Source organism: Crotalus tigris, unplaced genomic scaffold (assembly GCF_016545835.1).
Source record: "Crotalus tigris isolate CLP2741 ecotype Arizona unplaced genomic scaffold, ASM1654583v1 scf7180000017639.5415321, whole genome shotgun sequence".
NCBI classification, from domain to species: Eukaryota; Metazoa; Chordata; class Lepidosauria; order Squamata; family Viperidae; genus Crotalus; species Crotalus tigris.
The window spans coordinates 3530012-3547020 of record NW_024096532.1 but is presented as its reverse complement, the minus strand read 5'-3'; the positions used below and the strand labels follow the sequence as shown (position 1 = coordinate 3547020).

The following is a 17009-nucleotide window of genomic DNA, read 5'->3' as shown; positions in this document are numbered from 1 at the left end:
CACATGGCTTTGCGAACCGCATCTGGCCCTCGGGTCTTGTGTTTGACATGTCTGATCTATAGACTGTGCAAAAGAGACAATCAACCAGCCCAAAAGTGGAACAAAAAGTGGAACAGTTTGCCTTCAGATATTGTGGGAGTTTCATCATTGGAAGCTTTCAAGAAGAGATTGGATTGCCATCTGCCAGAAATGGTGTAGGGTCTCCTGCTTGGGTGGAGGGTTGGACTAGATGACCTACAAGAGGGGTCCCCAACCTGCGGGCTGTGGCCCTCTACTAGGCCATGGCCTACTGGCTACCAGGCCACGGGACAGGCTGGCCTGTGCGCACACTCATCCCCATGGACCCATTTGCACATGCACATGGGGCTAGCGCCTGTGCAAATGGGGCTGCTTGTGCATGCAGGGATTGTACAGCCAGTTTGCACATGCGCGTGGTTGCTAGTGGCAGCAGGTAGCTCCTGTATGCCTGCATGAACGGGGCTGCTAGCGCTGTGTGGGTGCATGCATCCCCATTCGCGTGCACAAGCACAGCTGCTCCCTTTCCCTCTGGGCTGCCAGCATGAAAAGGTTGGTGTCCTCTGACCTACAAGATCCTTTCCAACTCTGTTATTCTGATTCTAATTCCGAAAAAGATTTAAGCACTTTTCCATTAGCAATCAGCACCCAGATCAGCATACATTAACTCCAAGGTTGACTTCAGATCAACAATCAGGTAAACAATACCCCAATCAAGAAACTGCCAAAGAGACAAAGTAAACAGTCCAACTAAATAATCCCTAAGACCGCCCCCCACCCACCCAGACAGGCAAGACACCAAAATATAAACTGACAGCAAACAGCACTCCTTACTAGCACTGATGTTGTTACCTAGTTGAAATGTCTGCAAGAAAACAAGCAAGCTCAGAGAACGCCAAGGACCCCTCATTTCAACCCTGAGCTGCAAATATTCTCCTTTATTGAATATTTTCAGTTTTCATTCTTGTGAGTTTAAAATAGTTTCTTGGAAAAGCTCACTTTAAAAAAAAAACAACCTCCCTGGTGATAAATAGAATAACCCACATAGAACTGGACGTCTTGTTTGTGGAGGGAAGAGCCCAGTTTACAAGGGATTTTGAGGGATGAGAAATACAAAGCCTATTTTATCATCCGTGTGTAGGTTTATTTACCAGCATTTTTTTAAAACAACTCACCGTAGCTGCTACTGTACAGTTAGTCTTCAACTTACAACAGTTCATTTAGTGACCATTCAAAATTACAACGGTACTGAAAAAAGGGACTTATGACCATTTTTCACATTTACGACTGTTGCAGCATCCCTGTGGTCATATAAGCAAAATTGAGACACTTGACAACTGACACACATTTATGATGGTTGCAGTGTCCCAGGGTTGTATCATCACCTTCTGCAACCTTCTTACAAGCAAAGTCAAAGCCAGATGTATTTAACAACCATGTTACTAACTTAACAACTGCAGTGATTCACTTAACAATTGTGGCAAGAAAGGTCATAAAATGGGGCAAAATTCACTTAACAAATGTTTTGCTTAGCAATAGAAATTTTGGGTTCAAATGTGGTCGTAAGTCGAGGACTACCTCTACTGTAATTCTCTCTTGCCTCTGCATTTAACCAGGAGGCCACAGCAGGCACATGGACAACGGGCATTAATGGAAGAATGCAACTATCTTGCTGTTTCCTAACTCGGTGATGTACCAATCTACGATAGCAAAGGAAACAGTAAACAGGAAGCCAAAAGGCTTTCAAATAGAAAGGACTATAGCTCAGTCTTCCTGTCTTTGATATGGTCACAGGTACTTTACATGGAAGAAAAAAAAACTTAGTTCTGTTGAAATGCACAAAAATAAATTTACAGTAAGAATAGGATAGTTGAAAGCAAAGTTAAAAAAAACTTTTATTATACTTTTTAAAATAATTCTTTCCCATTTCATAAGGATAAGAAATGAAAGGGGCATTTTGAACCGGAAGATGTGTGGGTTTTAAGCATGGCTGGCTGAGGAATTCTGAGAGTTGAAGTCCACACATCTTAAAAGTTGCTATGGTTGTACTATGCATGCACAAACACACTCACTCACACACACACACACACACACACACACACACACACTAATCTGCATGTGCAACAGGGAAAGGGCACCAGGAGTTCATGTTTTTTTTTTTTCTTAATAGACTCTGACTACATTCACTTCTAAAATAGAAAGTATGGCTGCTCGGCTTTAAAACTTACTGCTAACAACCTGTTTGAGCAGTTTGCACCTGTGCTACTGTATCCTTGGTATTAAATGTCAGCTCTTCTAGAAAGGCATACATTCATATTCTTCTGGTTTACATCTGCAAAACACTCCAAATTCACAGTCTATATATCAGTCTTCTCCACCTTATGAATGAAGACGAAGATATGTGTCCCGGGATAATGTTGCAAGATCCAATCTGGGTCGGTCACCGGGACCAGAAGAAGCTTAGTCTTCCCAGCTTTTGGACTCTTGTTGGAGCCCATCCTGAGGGAAACTCTCTCCCACCAACAAAATTCTGTTGAAAGAGAAGTTCCCTGAAAATGGGCTCCAGCATGAGTCCGAAAGCTTGGAAGACTAAACTTTTTCTGGTCCCGGTGATTGGATCCTTCTCTGTGTTGTTTTTAGTACCATGTTGAACATCAATTTTTAACCCCTTCAGTTGGCCAGAGATGACAAAAATTGATGGTCAGCACATCTGGAGATGAGGATAAACAGACATGAATTAAGATGAAAAGTAGAATCATTAATATATTCATGTATGCACCTGACAGGAAGACAGTCTGTATATTGTACAGGGAAATGTGTTATGAAGATGCAATCCAACATCTCGGGTTCCTTTTGAAACAAAACGTGCCATTTGTAATCTGTTGTTGTTGCACCTGCTGCTGCTGTGAAGATGTTCAGGCACTTCTGATTCTTTGTGACACAATAGACCACATTTTGCCAGGGTTATCTGTCCATTATTGCTTATTTAGATTCTTTAAATCTCATGCTTGTGCAATCAGTATTAATATCTAGTCATCTGCTCTTCTCTGTGCCTCTTTTTTTATATTACCTCCTAGACTGGGGTCTTTTCCATAACTCTTGCTTTTATTTTATCATTTTATTTTATTTATTTTATTTTACTTTACTTTATTTTACTTTACTTTATTTATTTTTTTGCATTATATACTTAAAAAAATCTAAGCTTTAGTTTCATTGTTAGTGCTTCTAGTGACCAGCCTGGTTTATTTCGCCTACTACTGAATTGTTGGATCTTCTTGCAGTCATAAGTATTGTCAAAATTTTTCTCCAGTACTACAATTCAAAGGTATTGCTTTTTCTTCATTCAGCCTTTCTGATGGTCCAGCTTTCACAGTTCTATGTTTCCACGAAAAAAATAATAGCATTGACAATACATTATTTATTGTACTGTCAGCATGATGTCTGCACTACACAGGTAGGGCTTGACTTACAACCATTCTGTAGTGATTGTTCAAAGTTACAACAGTGCTGGAAAAAGTGATTTATGGCATGGGTCCCAACCTTTTGGGCCCCAGGGACCGATTCTGTGGAGAAAAGTTTTTCCACGGACTGGAGAGTGCTGGGGTTTATGTGTTGCCTGCATCCCATGGGTGGGGCTTTGCTTGTTTGTGCAGACCAGTTGCTGGCATGCCGCGGCCCAGGGGTTGGACCGGGGATTGGGGACCCCTAATTTATGGCTATTTTTCACTTATGACTGTTGCAGCATCTCCATGATCAAAATTCAAACACTTGGCAACCGTCATATTTATGATGGTTGCAGTGTCTGGGGATTATGTGATCAACTTTTGCAACCTTCTGACAAGCAAAGTCAATGGGGAAGCCAGATTCGCTTAACAACGTCACTAACTTAACAACTGCATTAATAACTGTGGCAAAGGTTGTAAAATGGGGCAAAACTCACTTAACAACTGTCTTGCTTAGCTACAGAAATGTTAGCCTAAATTATAGTCATAAACTAAGCGTTACCTATGTTTGGAACATGGCTCAACATTCCAAAACAAACAAATTCAATTGGAATTCCAGCAACAAAGTTTTATTTAAAAAGAAACATTTGCAAAGGCTTGGTGAGCTGAAACACATGTAGGAGTCCAGCCACACCTTAAAGAGCTGTTTGACACACTTTTATATCCTACCCCGATGCAGATTCCCCCCTCCCCTATCGCACTCAACACCCCTTTCCTAATCATCCGATAAACTAACTCGGACCACCTAAAACCATTGCCCCCTCCCCATGTTCCAGGAAGCCCCTTTGTGCACATCTATCACTATCTGATTTTCTATTAGGAAAGCTCAATTCTTATAATTATCTCTATATTTGTTTGCAGTTATACCTTTGCTACCTTAAACTCTAAACTTTATCCTCAGTTTTTTTGTTTCTACTCTACTTGCGGTTTCAGTTAGCTAGCAACTTCTGCTTTTCATATTTGTATGAAATTCACTTGTCAGAGTTTATGACTTTCAGGTGGCTTCTTCTATTGACCTTTAGACTCATTAGAAATTTCTGGTTAATAATCTACTTCTTTCACCTATAATAAGGTGACCAACTTTTTTACAATGAAAAGGAGGACACAAATAAATTGAAAAAAATATCGTAAATAAAAGAAACATTTTATTAATTGCAACAATAATACAGAATACACTATAATATGATAAATGCATAATAAAAAACATTTGTAACAATAACATTTTATGTTGTAATTATGCTTACAGGCTGCGCCCCTGCCCGCAGCCACCCACCAGCACTGCTGCCCCGCCGTGTAGAGTGGGCCCTGCGGCTCCCAAAGCACCAGCTATGCTGGCTCCGGCCCCGGCCCGGGGAGCAGCCCACTGTCAACACACCCCACCTGCAGCCGCCCCGCCAGCACCACCGCCCACCCTGCGCAGCCCCTTGTAGAGCAGGCTCCGCGACTCCCACAGCCAGCCACTGCCGCCCCTCACATCCCCACCCGCAGCAGCCCTGCTGCCCCTGCCTCTTGCGCTCGCAGCTATTATTGCCCTAGCAGGGCCAAAGATCAACAGAAAGTTACCGTGACGTCGCACTTCAGTCTCCTCCAGGTATCTTCGGGACTAACTAGGAGATGGTGTAGTGGTGTAGTTGGGTAGCAGGGAGGGGTGCAAAGTTCCTGCCAATTCGCCTTCGCTGCAGACAACTTACATGTGCAAAGTTTGCTGGCCGGGTGTTTTGGTGCGCTCAGCAGGAATTCCTATTGGCTTTCGAAAGCCAATAGGAGGAGTAGCACAGCTCATGCAAAAGTTGAAAAAAAAACCATCAAAAAAAGGTGCCGGAACGCTGTTCTGAGTGTTCTATGAGAAAAAAACAAAAGCCCTGCAAATTAGTCTTCAAAAATAGAAAAGGAGGACATGTAAGAGGAAACTTTTTGAGGGAGGACAGAACTCACAAAAGGAGGACTGTCCTCCCTAAAGGAGGACGGTTGGTCACCTATAATGATTAAATCTAGGAAGATGAAGATAACTTACTACTCCAGCTTCTTTTTACCTATTTGGATTAGATTGGTATTGCTTGCTAATATAATTTTAGGTTTTAAATACTCAGCTGCAGACTAGCCATTTTATTCTCATATTCAACAAGACAATTTCTTAAGCCTTCCTTTCTTCCAGCCATCAAATTGTATAATCAGCATATCTGAGTTGTTGATATTTCTTCTAGCAGTTTTAATCCTAACTTTTATGTATTTTATCCCGTCCCAAAAGACTCTAGGCTAGGTGGATCCAACTTGCCACCCATGGGCCACGTGCAGCCCTAAACTGCTAGTAAAGTGGCCCCACAACTTTTAACATTATTGTGATTTATTTACATTTATATACATTAATTATATTATTTATTTTACATGCGATCCAAAACAATTCCTCTAAACTCAGTGTGGCCCAGGCAAGTCAAAAGGTTGAACACCCATGCGCTAGGCAGATAACAATTTCATCATAAAAGAAAAAGAAGAAAAATAAATAATACAAGGAATACCAAAAAAAGTCAAAAGATAAAAAAACCAGAAAACTACCAAAAATATCTTTGTCTTTCCTCTGCTTCCATCGCCTCTGACTTATTAAAGTTTTTGCCTTGTATAATTTTCTAAATCAATCGTTCCCCTGAAAAACTTAAAGAGTGAAATTAATGGGTTTTTTGCTGATGTTTGAAAATTAATGTACAATTAAAACAACCCAAATAGTTAAAAGAAATAGATATATCTAACTGTAGCTGCATTATTACTACCACAGTATCTGATCAGATACACAGACAGGTATGATGTTAGCTTAATTTGCATTAGTACAGATTAGTCAAATGTAGTCTGTTCTTATGTATAAATATTTGAATAATATGTAAATTGCTCTGAGTGGGAATTCCTAATGTCTAACACATTTTTATCTTGCATATTTTCAACTAAGGTTTATAAAACAAATAGTACTTCTGCTTAATGTTTCTCTGCCGCCTTATGGTACATTCCCTCTCCTGATGATTCATTCTTGTTGATTTACCAGAAAACAATACAGTTGTTAAGCAACTCACTGCAGTTAAGTTAATCATGTGGCTGTGAATCTGCCTTCCCCAACTGACTTTACTTGGTTTCACTAAGCGCATAGCCACAATGTAGTCTTATGGACATAAAGTACATGTAGACCTCGACTTACAACAGTTCATTTAGTGACCAATCTTACAATGGCACTGAAAAAAGGGACTTACGACCTTTGCAGCATCCCTGTGGTCATGTGATCAAGATTCAGGTGCTTGTCAACTGACTCATATTTATGACAGTGCAGTGTCCCAGGGTCATGTGATCCCCTTTTGCGATCTTCTGACAAGCAAAGTCAAGAGAAAGCAAGTTCACTCAACAACCATATTACTAATTGAACAACTGTAGTAATTCACTTAACTGTAGCAAGGAAGGTTGTAAAATAGAGCAAAATTCACTTAACAAATGTCTCACTTCTTCTTGTGCCATATCCATTAACGGAAGTTGGCAATCGTGTTGGCAATCCTGTTTTTATCAGCAGCCACACAAAAAAGTGCTACTGAGTTTTGTCCAAACCAGTCCCTTAGATTTTGAAGCCATGATGTTGTTCTTCTGCCTGGACCTCATTTGCCTTCAATCTTTCCCTGGATGATTAAATGGAGTATGCCGTATTTTTCTGGGTGTGGCATCACATGTCCGAAATATTCTAATTTTCGTTTTTTAATTGTTTTGAGGATTTCCCTTGGCTTTCCCAGGCAGCTTATCACCTCCTCATTTCTGATCTTGTCAACCCAGCTTATACGTGACAGCCGCCTGTAAATCCACATTTCAAATGCTTCTAGTCTCTTCAGGTGGCCTTCTGTCAGAGACCAACTCTCTACTCCATAGAGCAGGATAGGAAAAATATAGCATCTGACAAGCCTGATCACTTAGCAACAGAAATTTTGGGCTCAGTTGTGGTCGTAAGTAGAGGACTATCTGTATTGCCAAGCTTCATTTCTTAGTCACTTTTGGAAACCTTATTTATTGCTTTTCAACTATTAAGAATCTTTCAACTGATAAATTTTATAACATGCACTAGTTGAGTTTCATTTAATCCTTAGTGATTTTTTTTTTTTAAATACATTTATGGACAAAAAATATTTCTTTTGGGATAAACACCCAAAAGATTAGAATATTGATTATGGAAATTTACATTTGGATTAAGAGTCCAGATGGACTGAAATAAGATTATGAAATTAATCAAAAGATTCTTGTTGGCAATGTTCTTGCTTTAAACTATTAAAACATGGTAAAATGAGAATTTGAACATCAGACAATACCGGAAACTAGAAGGAACTAAAGGTTACAATTAGAGGAAAAAAGCACTTAAATTTGACTTACCAACACAAAATGGAGAAAAAATATTTTAACACGGGACACATTGCAAAATATTGATAAGCAAAGGATCCAGAAATTAATTTTTAAAATCTCTGCCATTATTGATAAACTGTCTTTAAAATACATTATTGAAGAGGAACAAGTTTTACTGGGCAAGACTGAGACTAATCTGAAACTGGGTTTAAAAGTGGATTTAAGAGGAATGATATGGAAAAAGATGTTACATTGGATATACAAATGAAACCAGATGATACTTTATTGATTAAAAAGAAGTCATTTTTTTCTCTCAGACCAACCCACTCAGTCCAACCCACTTCAAAGTCAGTTGTTGTTGTGGAGAAATAGAAGGGCAAGAAAATAAATAGCAAATCAAAAGACAGATTTTGTTCTATATTGAATATACAAAAGAGATCCATTAAAAGTTCTGAAAGATTTAAGTTCTAGGACATTATCTGAAGGGATTAAAGATCAACACTGTTAAAAGTAAAGGATGGAATATGATGTGAGTTCATTGGATCAAGGTTAAAATAGCTATGTTGTTATTTCTAGTAATCCCTGATGGACTTTTACTGACTGAATGACAATGACGAGGCCTTAAGGATCTGTTTATAGAAAGAGATGAGTTATGAGTTTGTTGTATTTTAAAAGAAGGTGATAAGGTGCTAAAATTGTTTATACTTGTTGTGATGAAAGGGTGATTAATTTTATATGTATTTTCCTTCCTTCCTTCCTTCCTTCCTTCCTTCCTTCCTTCCTTCCTTCCTTCCTTCCTTCTTTCTTTCTTTCTTTCTTTCTTTCTTTCTCTTTCTTTCTTTTTTACACTTTATGCAAAGGAACAATACTTCTCTTTGCTTGTTCATCATTGGATGAACAAATGTAATTACCATATTCCTAGATTATTTCATCCTTGTGAACCTAAGCTTATGAGCGTAAATACTTGGCATTCCTAGCAAGCAATTAAAGCTCAGGAAATAATTAAATCTTCCCCCCACAAATTATTCTTATTAATATTCTTTGCTTTTTTTAACCACCTCTGACCGTCAATTGCTCCTTCAGCTGCAGTTCTTTAAATATTAAATACCAAAGTTCTGATGTCTGTTAATGTCTTTTGTTATTGTTGTTGTTGTTGTTAGTTGTGAAGTCATGTCCGACTCCTCGCAACCCCATGGACAACATTCCTCCAGGCCTTCCTGTCCTCTACCATCCTCTGGAGTCCATTTAAGCTCACGGCTACTGCTTCAGTGACTTCATCCAGCCACCTCATTCTCTGTCGTCCCCTTCTTCTATTTAATGTCTTTTAGGATTTTTAAAATACTAAAGGATTTTCTATACTAAGAGCATGCCACAACATGCAGTGCAACACAGTCATCCAAATAACATGAATAATGTACTTGCATCAGGTCATGACATGAAATGATGCAAAAGTACCTAATTCATATCATTTGCTCAATTATCTCATGCCACATGTGTCCATTTTAGCATCCTCGTGGTTTGTGAAGACGTTATTGCCCTGCAGTCTTTCCTTCTCCAGGTTAAATGTACTCAATGCTTCCAACTTTTCCTTATAAGTTTTTCCTTATATTTCTTACCGTAATTTCTCCGTGTTCATCCTAAAATGCAGGGTCCAGACCTGAAAATAATATTCTGGGTATGATCTGATGAAGATAGAACAGAGAGAATTAATTACGTATGGATACTTTTGCTAGCATTTAGAAACAGATCAGGAAGAAATACGTCACTTTCTAGTTTCATTTTCTCTTTTCTTTATTCTCTCCAATCTCTTTTCATTTTGTGAACTAGCTGAACTGGCAATTTAACCAATTCATTTATCCCATTGAAATCAATGAGGATACTTTAACTAGGCATGCACCTATACAAAGGGGTGTGTCCCTTACTGGATGGGGAGCTTCTGGTTTCATAACCTAGTAATTTCAAAGCTTAATTACTACAATATGCTTTACATGGGGCTGCTCTTGAAAAAAAACTCAGAAACATAATAATAATAACAACAACAACAGCAACATTGGAAAGGACTTAGGAGGTCTTCTAGTCCAACTCCCTACTCAGGCAGGAAACCCTATACTTTTCAGACAAATGGTTTCAGTCTCTTCTTAAAAACTTCCAGTGTTGGAGCATTCACAACTTCTGGAGGCAGGTTGTTCCACTGATTAATTGTTCTAATTCTCCCAAAAATTCTCCTTAGTTCTAGATTGTTTTCTCCTTGATTAGTTTCCATCCATTGCTTCTTGTCCTGCCCTCAGATGCTTTGAAGAATAGCTTCAACAGGTCCAGAATAAAGGGCATGGGCATAATGAGTATGCCCACATGAACCTCTGATTCCCAAAGTGCACTGGTTGCCTGCTTGTTTCTAGGTGCTTTTAAGATGCTGGTGATCTATATACTACTAAAACTCTCATGTCTGTAACCTTTAATTGGACAAAATGGTACATTATGGGACAAAACATTTTGAAGTAAGGTATCTCAAATGGGCTAACTTACAGAATGCATCCAAAATCTGGGGCTTCTGACTCTTGTAGAACTGAAATTTGACAAATGTCATAAAACATTTCCTGTGGTCAACTCTTGATGTTTGACTGTGCTCTACAGATCAACGTGGGCTCTGTTCAAGACAGATAACTCTCTGATTATTTTCCTGAATTTTTAAGAACCTTTCCAGTACATTAGAAGCTCTGTCATTGCTGAAGACATTGAGGAATCTGATAAGGGAATATCTCTGAAACCACAACCCAAGGGATCGTGGGTTGTCTAGTTACCTATAAAGCCCTAAATGGCATACAGACAGGTTATTTGAGGGACCATTTATTTCTCAAGATTTCTGTCTGGCTGACAGAACTGGTTCCTTTAATTAAACAGTCCTATTTATTGGGATACACAGGATCATGCTTTCTCTCATGGTGCTGCCCTTTGGAATGAGATCTTCCCTAAAATCCATGTGGCCTCCATCCTGTTGGTATTGTGTGAAGCCTGCTTATTCTCCCTGCTTGTTGTCCAACACTCTCTTGGGGTTGACATGGATAAAGCACCCTTTCAGATGTGGGGCTTTTTTTTGGAGTAACTTGATCCTATCCTATTATCTTTTGAAATTTTTATGGTACCAATAGAAGATAATTTTTGTAGCTCCGTGTCCTTGGTATTCTCTGGCATCTATTGTTTTCTTGCAGACCTTTCAGTACCCAACTAGATAACACCATCAGGGCTAGAATAAAATGAAGTTTGCTCTCTGTTTATATACTAGTGGCTTGCCCTGATAGTGTTGATGGGAGTGTTATTGTTGATTCCTTTAGGTGTTGTTTATTGTTGTGGGTCTAAGCTGGCACTTTTTATGGTTTATTACAGATAGTCCTCCACTTACTACCACAACTGAGCCCAAAGTTTCTGTTGTTTAGCGAGAAAGTTAATTGAATTTTGCCCCATTTTACGCCCTTCCTTGCCACCCTTGTTAAGTGAATCATTGCAGTTGTTAACTTAGAGATACAACTGTTAAGTGAATCTGGGTTCCCCACTGACTTTGCTTGTCAGAAGGTCACAAAAGATAATCATGTGACCCCGGGACACTGCAACTGTCATAAATATGAGTCAGTTGCCAATCATCTGAATTTTGATCATAAGACTATGGGGATGCTGCAATAGTCATCAGTGTGAAAAACAGTCACTTTTTTCAGGGCAGTTGTAACTTTGAATGGTCACTACATGAACTGTTGTAAGTCTGGGACTAGCTGTATTTTTTTTTTATTTTTTTTTATTAAAAGTTTTATAAATTTATTACAATATTAACCCCACCCCCACCCCTTCCCCCCCCCACTTCCCAGAGCTGATTACAGGGTAAAACAAAAGAATAAACAAATATAATCCAACTAACATAAACCAACTATACTATCAATCAAAACCATAAGACACTTTAACTCCTTATCAATACAAATATTAACAAATTAAGTCAAAAATAATAATATAATTAAAGCTATTAATAATTATCTAAAATCTACTCAAAAGCAAGATAATACTTTTCAATTTCATATTTCTTCTGAATATAATCAATCCATCTTCTCCAAACCATAATATATCTTTCTTGTGAATGGTCCTTCAAATAGGCGGAGATCTTCGCCATATCTGCTAAATTAGATACTTTAAGTAGGCAACAAATTTTTCTTCCAATATTGCCCCACCAATAATCTTGCAGCTGTTATGAGGTTCAACATCAAATTAGTTTCTTTAACATCAAAATCTACAATAATACCCAACAAAAATAATTGCGGAGTAAACTTAATCTTTTTCTTAAAAATCTTTTGAATATTCCACCAAATCTTGATCCAAAAAGCTTTAATATCTCTACAAGTCCACCAAATGTGGAAATAGGTTGCATCTAAATTTCCACATCTCCAACATTTAGGCTGTAAATTCGGATACATGCGGGACAACTTTTGGGGATTAGGACTAGCTATATATTGTAAGCCACCCAGAATTGATTTGGAATCAGGCAGTGCCTAAATTGAATTGAATGAAATAAAAATATTTACCTAAATCTGGTACCAATTTATAGCTATGTCTTTACATATGAGAACAAATTGAGGAGACAATATGGGAAAATCTATGCACAACTGTGTGAAGCAGGTGGAAGAAAGAGCATCAATTGAAGTGTCCTGCTGCTTGGTGGTACAGTAAGCTAAAAATGAGGCTGAAATGAGACACCAGAATGGGATAGAGTTTAAAAAAACAAGATTATGAGGATAACAAAGGATTAGCAGATCAGAAGCAGAACTTGATGGATTCTTTCACCAGCAGAACTCAATCTGTAACCCTATATGTGCTTAGCTTGAAGCAAGAGGCACTGAACTCAGTAGAAAAATAATTCTGTGAAGAGATGCACAGGATTGTATTGTCAGAGATCACAAAGGTATGAGTTGCTGGTAGAAGATATTGACTTTCACCAATTACATGGACTATTCTGGAAGTGGATATGCATTCTAATTTCCTTGTCTGTGGGAATCTTTACCTTTCTAACCTGGGCACACCTGGACATCAGTGTTTCTCAACTTCAGCCACTTTAAGATGGATGGATTTCAACTCCCAGAATTCCCAGTCAGCCTGCTGGCTGGGGAATTCTGGGAGTTGAAGCCCATGCATTTTAAATTTGCTAAGTTGAGAAACATTGCTGTAGATCATGATTAATCAAGGCTAGGAATTAGACCAGACTTTTCTAGACTCACAACCCTCCTTGTAAGATTTTAACTCTCAGAATGCTTTGCAATGGTCAGGTTGGCAACTGAATTTTGAGATGTTTGTGCACTTGAATAATACTCAATTTAGTAAGTTGAATAAATTAAGCAAGTTGAATAAATCTGTCTCTGGTCCATCAGTATCCTTTTACCAATTTTTGGAAATAGTCCTGCATTGCTCCCCAAAGTTTGCTCCCCTAAACCTAAATGTATTCAGAAAACTATGGTTAAGTAAATCATGGTTTAGTACAAAGTGTGAACTATAAGTTATGTTGAATTATAAAAGATTCACATCAAGGACAAAATGTGTGGATTCTAAAGTCAAGTCTGATAAATGTCAGGATACGGTACTATTGTCAGGATACGGAACTAAGCCATCCATTAAGCTATCACTTTCTGAAATTCAGACAGAGAAACGCTACTTCTATAATTAAAAAACACCATCTGTATGCTAGGAAGAGATAGGAATCAAAACTGAAAAACTGACATTTGCAGAAACCGCCCAAAAGAAAGAAACATTCGAAGAAACTTCAGCCAAACAACTCTGCACGTACTTGCTGTGCTTAATTATCACAGGATATGGGCTGATGGAGGAGACGAGATTCCACGTGAGCTAGAATGCATACAGGAAGTGTGACCAGCAGCGTATTTCTCTATACCTGGGGTAGGCAACCTTGGCTCTTTTATGACTCATGGACTTCAACTCCCAGAGTTCCTGAGCCAGCATGGCTAAGCATGGAAACCTCTCCCTTTCCCCTCAGCATGGCTGGCTCAGGAATTCTGGGAGTTGAAGTCCACGAGTCATAAAAGAGCCAAGGTTGCCTACCCCTGCTCTATACAGTCTTCTTTGTGCTAATTTAGGGGAACGTGGTGAAGGAGCGTTTGCAGGTCCTGAGAAACTGGCTAGTTCATTGTGCCTGATCCCTTCTGCAAGCCTTGGGACTTCTTGCATGGTTTATTGCAGGGGTGGGCAACTATGGCCCCTTTATGATCTGTGGACTTCAACTCCCAGAATTCAGATATCAAGCTGATGGGTGACCTTACTTTAGAGCAGGGGTAGGCAACCTTGGCTCTTTTATGACTCGTGGACTTCAACTCCCAGAATTCTTGAGCCAGCCATGCTGGCTCAGGAATTCTGGGAGTCCACGAGTCCTAAAAGAGCCAAGGTTACCTATCCCTGCTTTAGAGGCTTCAGGCTCAATCTTTCTCCTGTGCCTCCCCATCATTGAATGGAATCAACCATAGTAAAGCAGGATAACCATACCACTATGCTCCCTATTCCTAATCCAAGTACACCATTCAGAGGGCTACCATGATAAATGCTATCAAAAGCTGCTGAGAAATCAAGGAAGACCAGGGCATTTGTATGACCTCCCTCCAGGCTGCACCAGGGGTCATCAACAAATGCAAACAATGATGTCTCAATACTATCTTCCAATTTGAACTATGACTGAAAACGGTCTTGATATCCATTTCCTCCAGGACCCTCTGAATCCATAGCCCAGTAACCTTTTCAAAAATCTTCCCTTAAAAATGAAGTTAAAAACTGGACAAAAAAATTTCAGAACCGCAGAGTACTACTGCCACTTCAAGGCAGGCAAAACCACCTCTTCCCTTAAGGATGATGACACCACTACAAGGACACAACCCCAGATAGACTTCACTAACTAGGAGGGCATGGATCTCTAATACGTGATCAGATTTTAGGACTTGCACAGCCAGAGTCCAATTTCAAGGAGATCAGAGTGACCTTATCCATCAAGTACTCAGAATATTCTTCATAGTAGCTCTGTAGAAAGCTCCTCAGGAAAGATAAGTGACTGGATAACTATCTGCAAATGGAACAACGGAAAAATAACTACATTTTGCCATTGTTATCACTGAAGTGTTTTCCCTAATATGGGCTCTTACTCACACTTGGTCAGAGTCAATGTCTTTCATATTAGGGCTATGATTCACAGAAATAATTGGAAGCTATAATCTTAACACATCTGGAGCCCAGCAGATCAAAAAAGACTACTTTGAACTTTCCATAAACAGCATGTTTGCTTTTCATCTCTTGGAGGAATATTGATCTGGCCGTAATTAACTTCTGCTGCTTTGGGGAAGTTTTGGGTATTTTGTGTTAAGATCAGTTTAAAGTCTCTGCATTTGTACAGAAATTTATCACCATCTTACAAAAGATTCAACTTATTCCCGGTTCTAATAAATGAAACTGAGCTTATTTTTAATTTTTCAGCAGGAGTGAAGTTTGATTCAGGAAAGGAAATTCAAGTATCTCTCAATGCTACTGCTATTTTGTTTTGCTACCTCGCCCCTAATATATATAAAAAAAACAATCTAAAATAACTCTGCTAGCCCTGCCAGATACATGGATGGGCTAAGAATCAAAAATATTTAAGAAGCAGATGGCCTTTCATGCAACAATGGCCCATTTTTAGAAGGGTTTAGCCACCAGGTGGTGCCAGAGGCTGTGGCTTCTTCTTCCAACCTCAAGGGGACATCAAACCCATTCCAGCTCACCAGTCAAAAATGTCTCTGTCAACTTCCTAGATCTCTGTTTTTCTAAAAGCTTTGAGACCACTCCTTTCCCAGAGTTAAGGTCAGGAATTCTGGCGCCCATCACCTCTTCTGTGAGCCTCCCTCCCACTTTGTGTATGGTTTACCCTCCCCCAAGCCAAGCCCCCAGGAAGGTGGAGTGATAAATCCTCAGGACTGAAATTCAATATCTTTCCTTTATTCTTTCTCTCCTCTCAATCTCTAAAGCTGCAGAGGAAAAGCCAGAAGAACAGAGGGAGAGAAAACCATGAATAGGAAGATTAATCATAGGGGATTGAAGACTGCAATGTCTAAGAGTTAGGAAGCTGAACAACCTAGAGGCAAACAAGAGGGGGATTGGAGGGGAAATGGGTAGGTGGAGAAGACTAGATAAGAGGACTAGAGTGGGTGGAGAAAGAGAGTGATAACAAAAGTGGGGAGCAGCCAGAAGGAGTGCTGAGAGGAATAGGTAGCATTAGAGAAGGAAGATGTGAGGCGACCGGCACAAATAAAAGCGGGGTATAGTGCCCCAATACTGATGCCCAAGAGCTACAGCTGTGGAAACCAAGGAAGACAGAAAATTTCCTGGGACCAATAAGTTTCCAAGGAGGGTGGTCCAACTTTCTTCTCTCAATCTACCTAGAGATTTGGCCACCACCCAGAAGCCAGGTAAGACCAGTGATTCATCCCTTTCATCTTAATATTGCCTTTCTTATTTGCAGGCTCCCAGGTGGGGGTGGGCGACCTAGAGGCAGCAGTTGCATCCCAGCCCCTCTTTGCAAGCAAACAATGCAAGATTGCAAACAAAAGTGATATTTTCCTGCAACGGATGGAGGGACGAGGAGAAAAGTGGGCATCGGGCACAGAATTTGGGATTCCCAGAAAAAAAGAGAGGTTTGAAGAACAGATATCTACAGATGAGGGGATAAAAAATGTTAAGGGGATCATAGTATGGAAAATCTACTGCTTTTTATATGCATTGCACATAATTGTTCAGCTTGAGCTTGACAGATGTTTGGAAAAAGTGGCCCAGATTTTGCCCTCAGAACCCACCGGTAGTATTCATGCTCCTCTCTAAATGTTGTGTGCTCAGAGAGATAATGCTCTGAGTTCAAGAGCAACTTTATCTTCTTGCCTAGTGGTAGCAGTGACTCTGCAGCATGCTGATCAGCCGTGATTAACTGAATCATAGCTTACTGCATTAGTTCAATATTTAGGGTTTGTGTTATGCCCAGAACTGCAAATGAACCACAGGCTGGGTGTGCAAAATGCTAAAATGTTAAGTTGGCTAACTTGTAGCTCAGGGGCCCCCACAAAGATAAGTCCATGTTAGTTG

The 17009-nt window shown here is 39.5% G+C and overlaps 1 protein-coding gene across 8 annotated transcripts in view; it reads left to right on the top strand.

The window, feature by feature from the left end:
- The window catches only part of PLEKHA4 (pleckstrin homology domain containing A4), a 77692-nt gene that overhangs the window by 4338 nt on the left and 56345 nt on the right, over nucleotides 1–17009 (top strand). For 3 of the 8 annotated variants that reach the window (XM_039335212.1, XM_039335214.1, XM_039335211.1), the window contains exon 1: nucleotides 15481–16342. The exons of 4 other annotated variants lie outside the window; for them this stretch is intronic. The gene's annotated coding sequence lies outside the window, so the exon portion shown is untranslated. Of the gene's footprint in view, nucleotides 1–15480; nucleotides 16343–17009 lie in introns of those variants that run through there. One more of the 8 variants, XM_039335216.1, reaches the window with a different exon arrangement.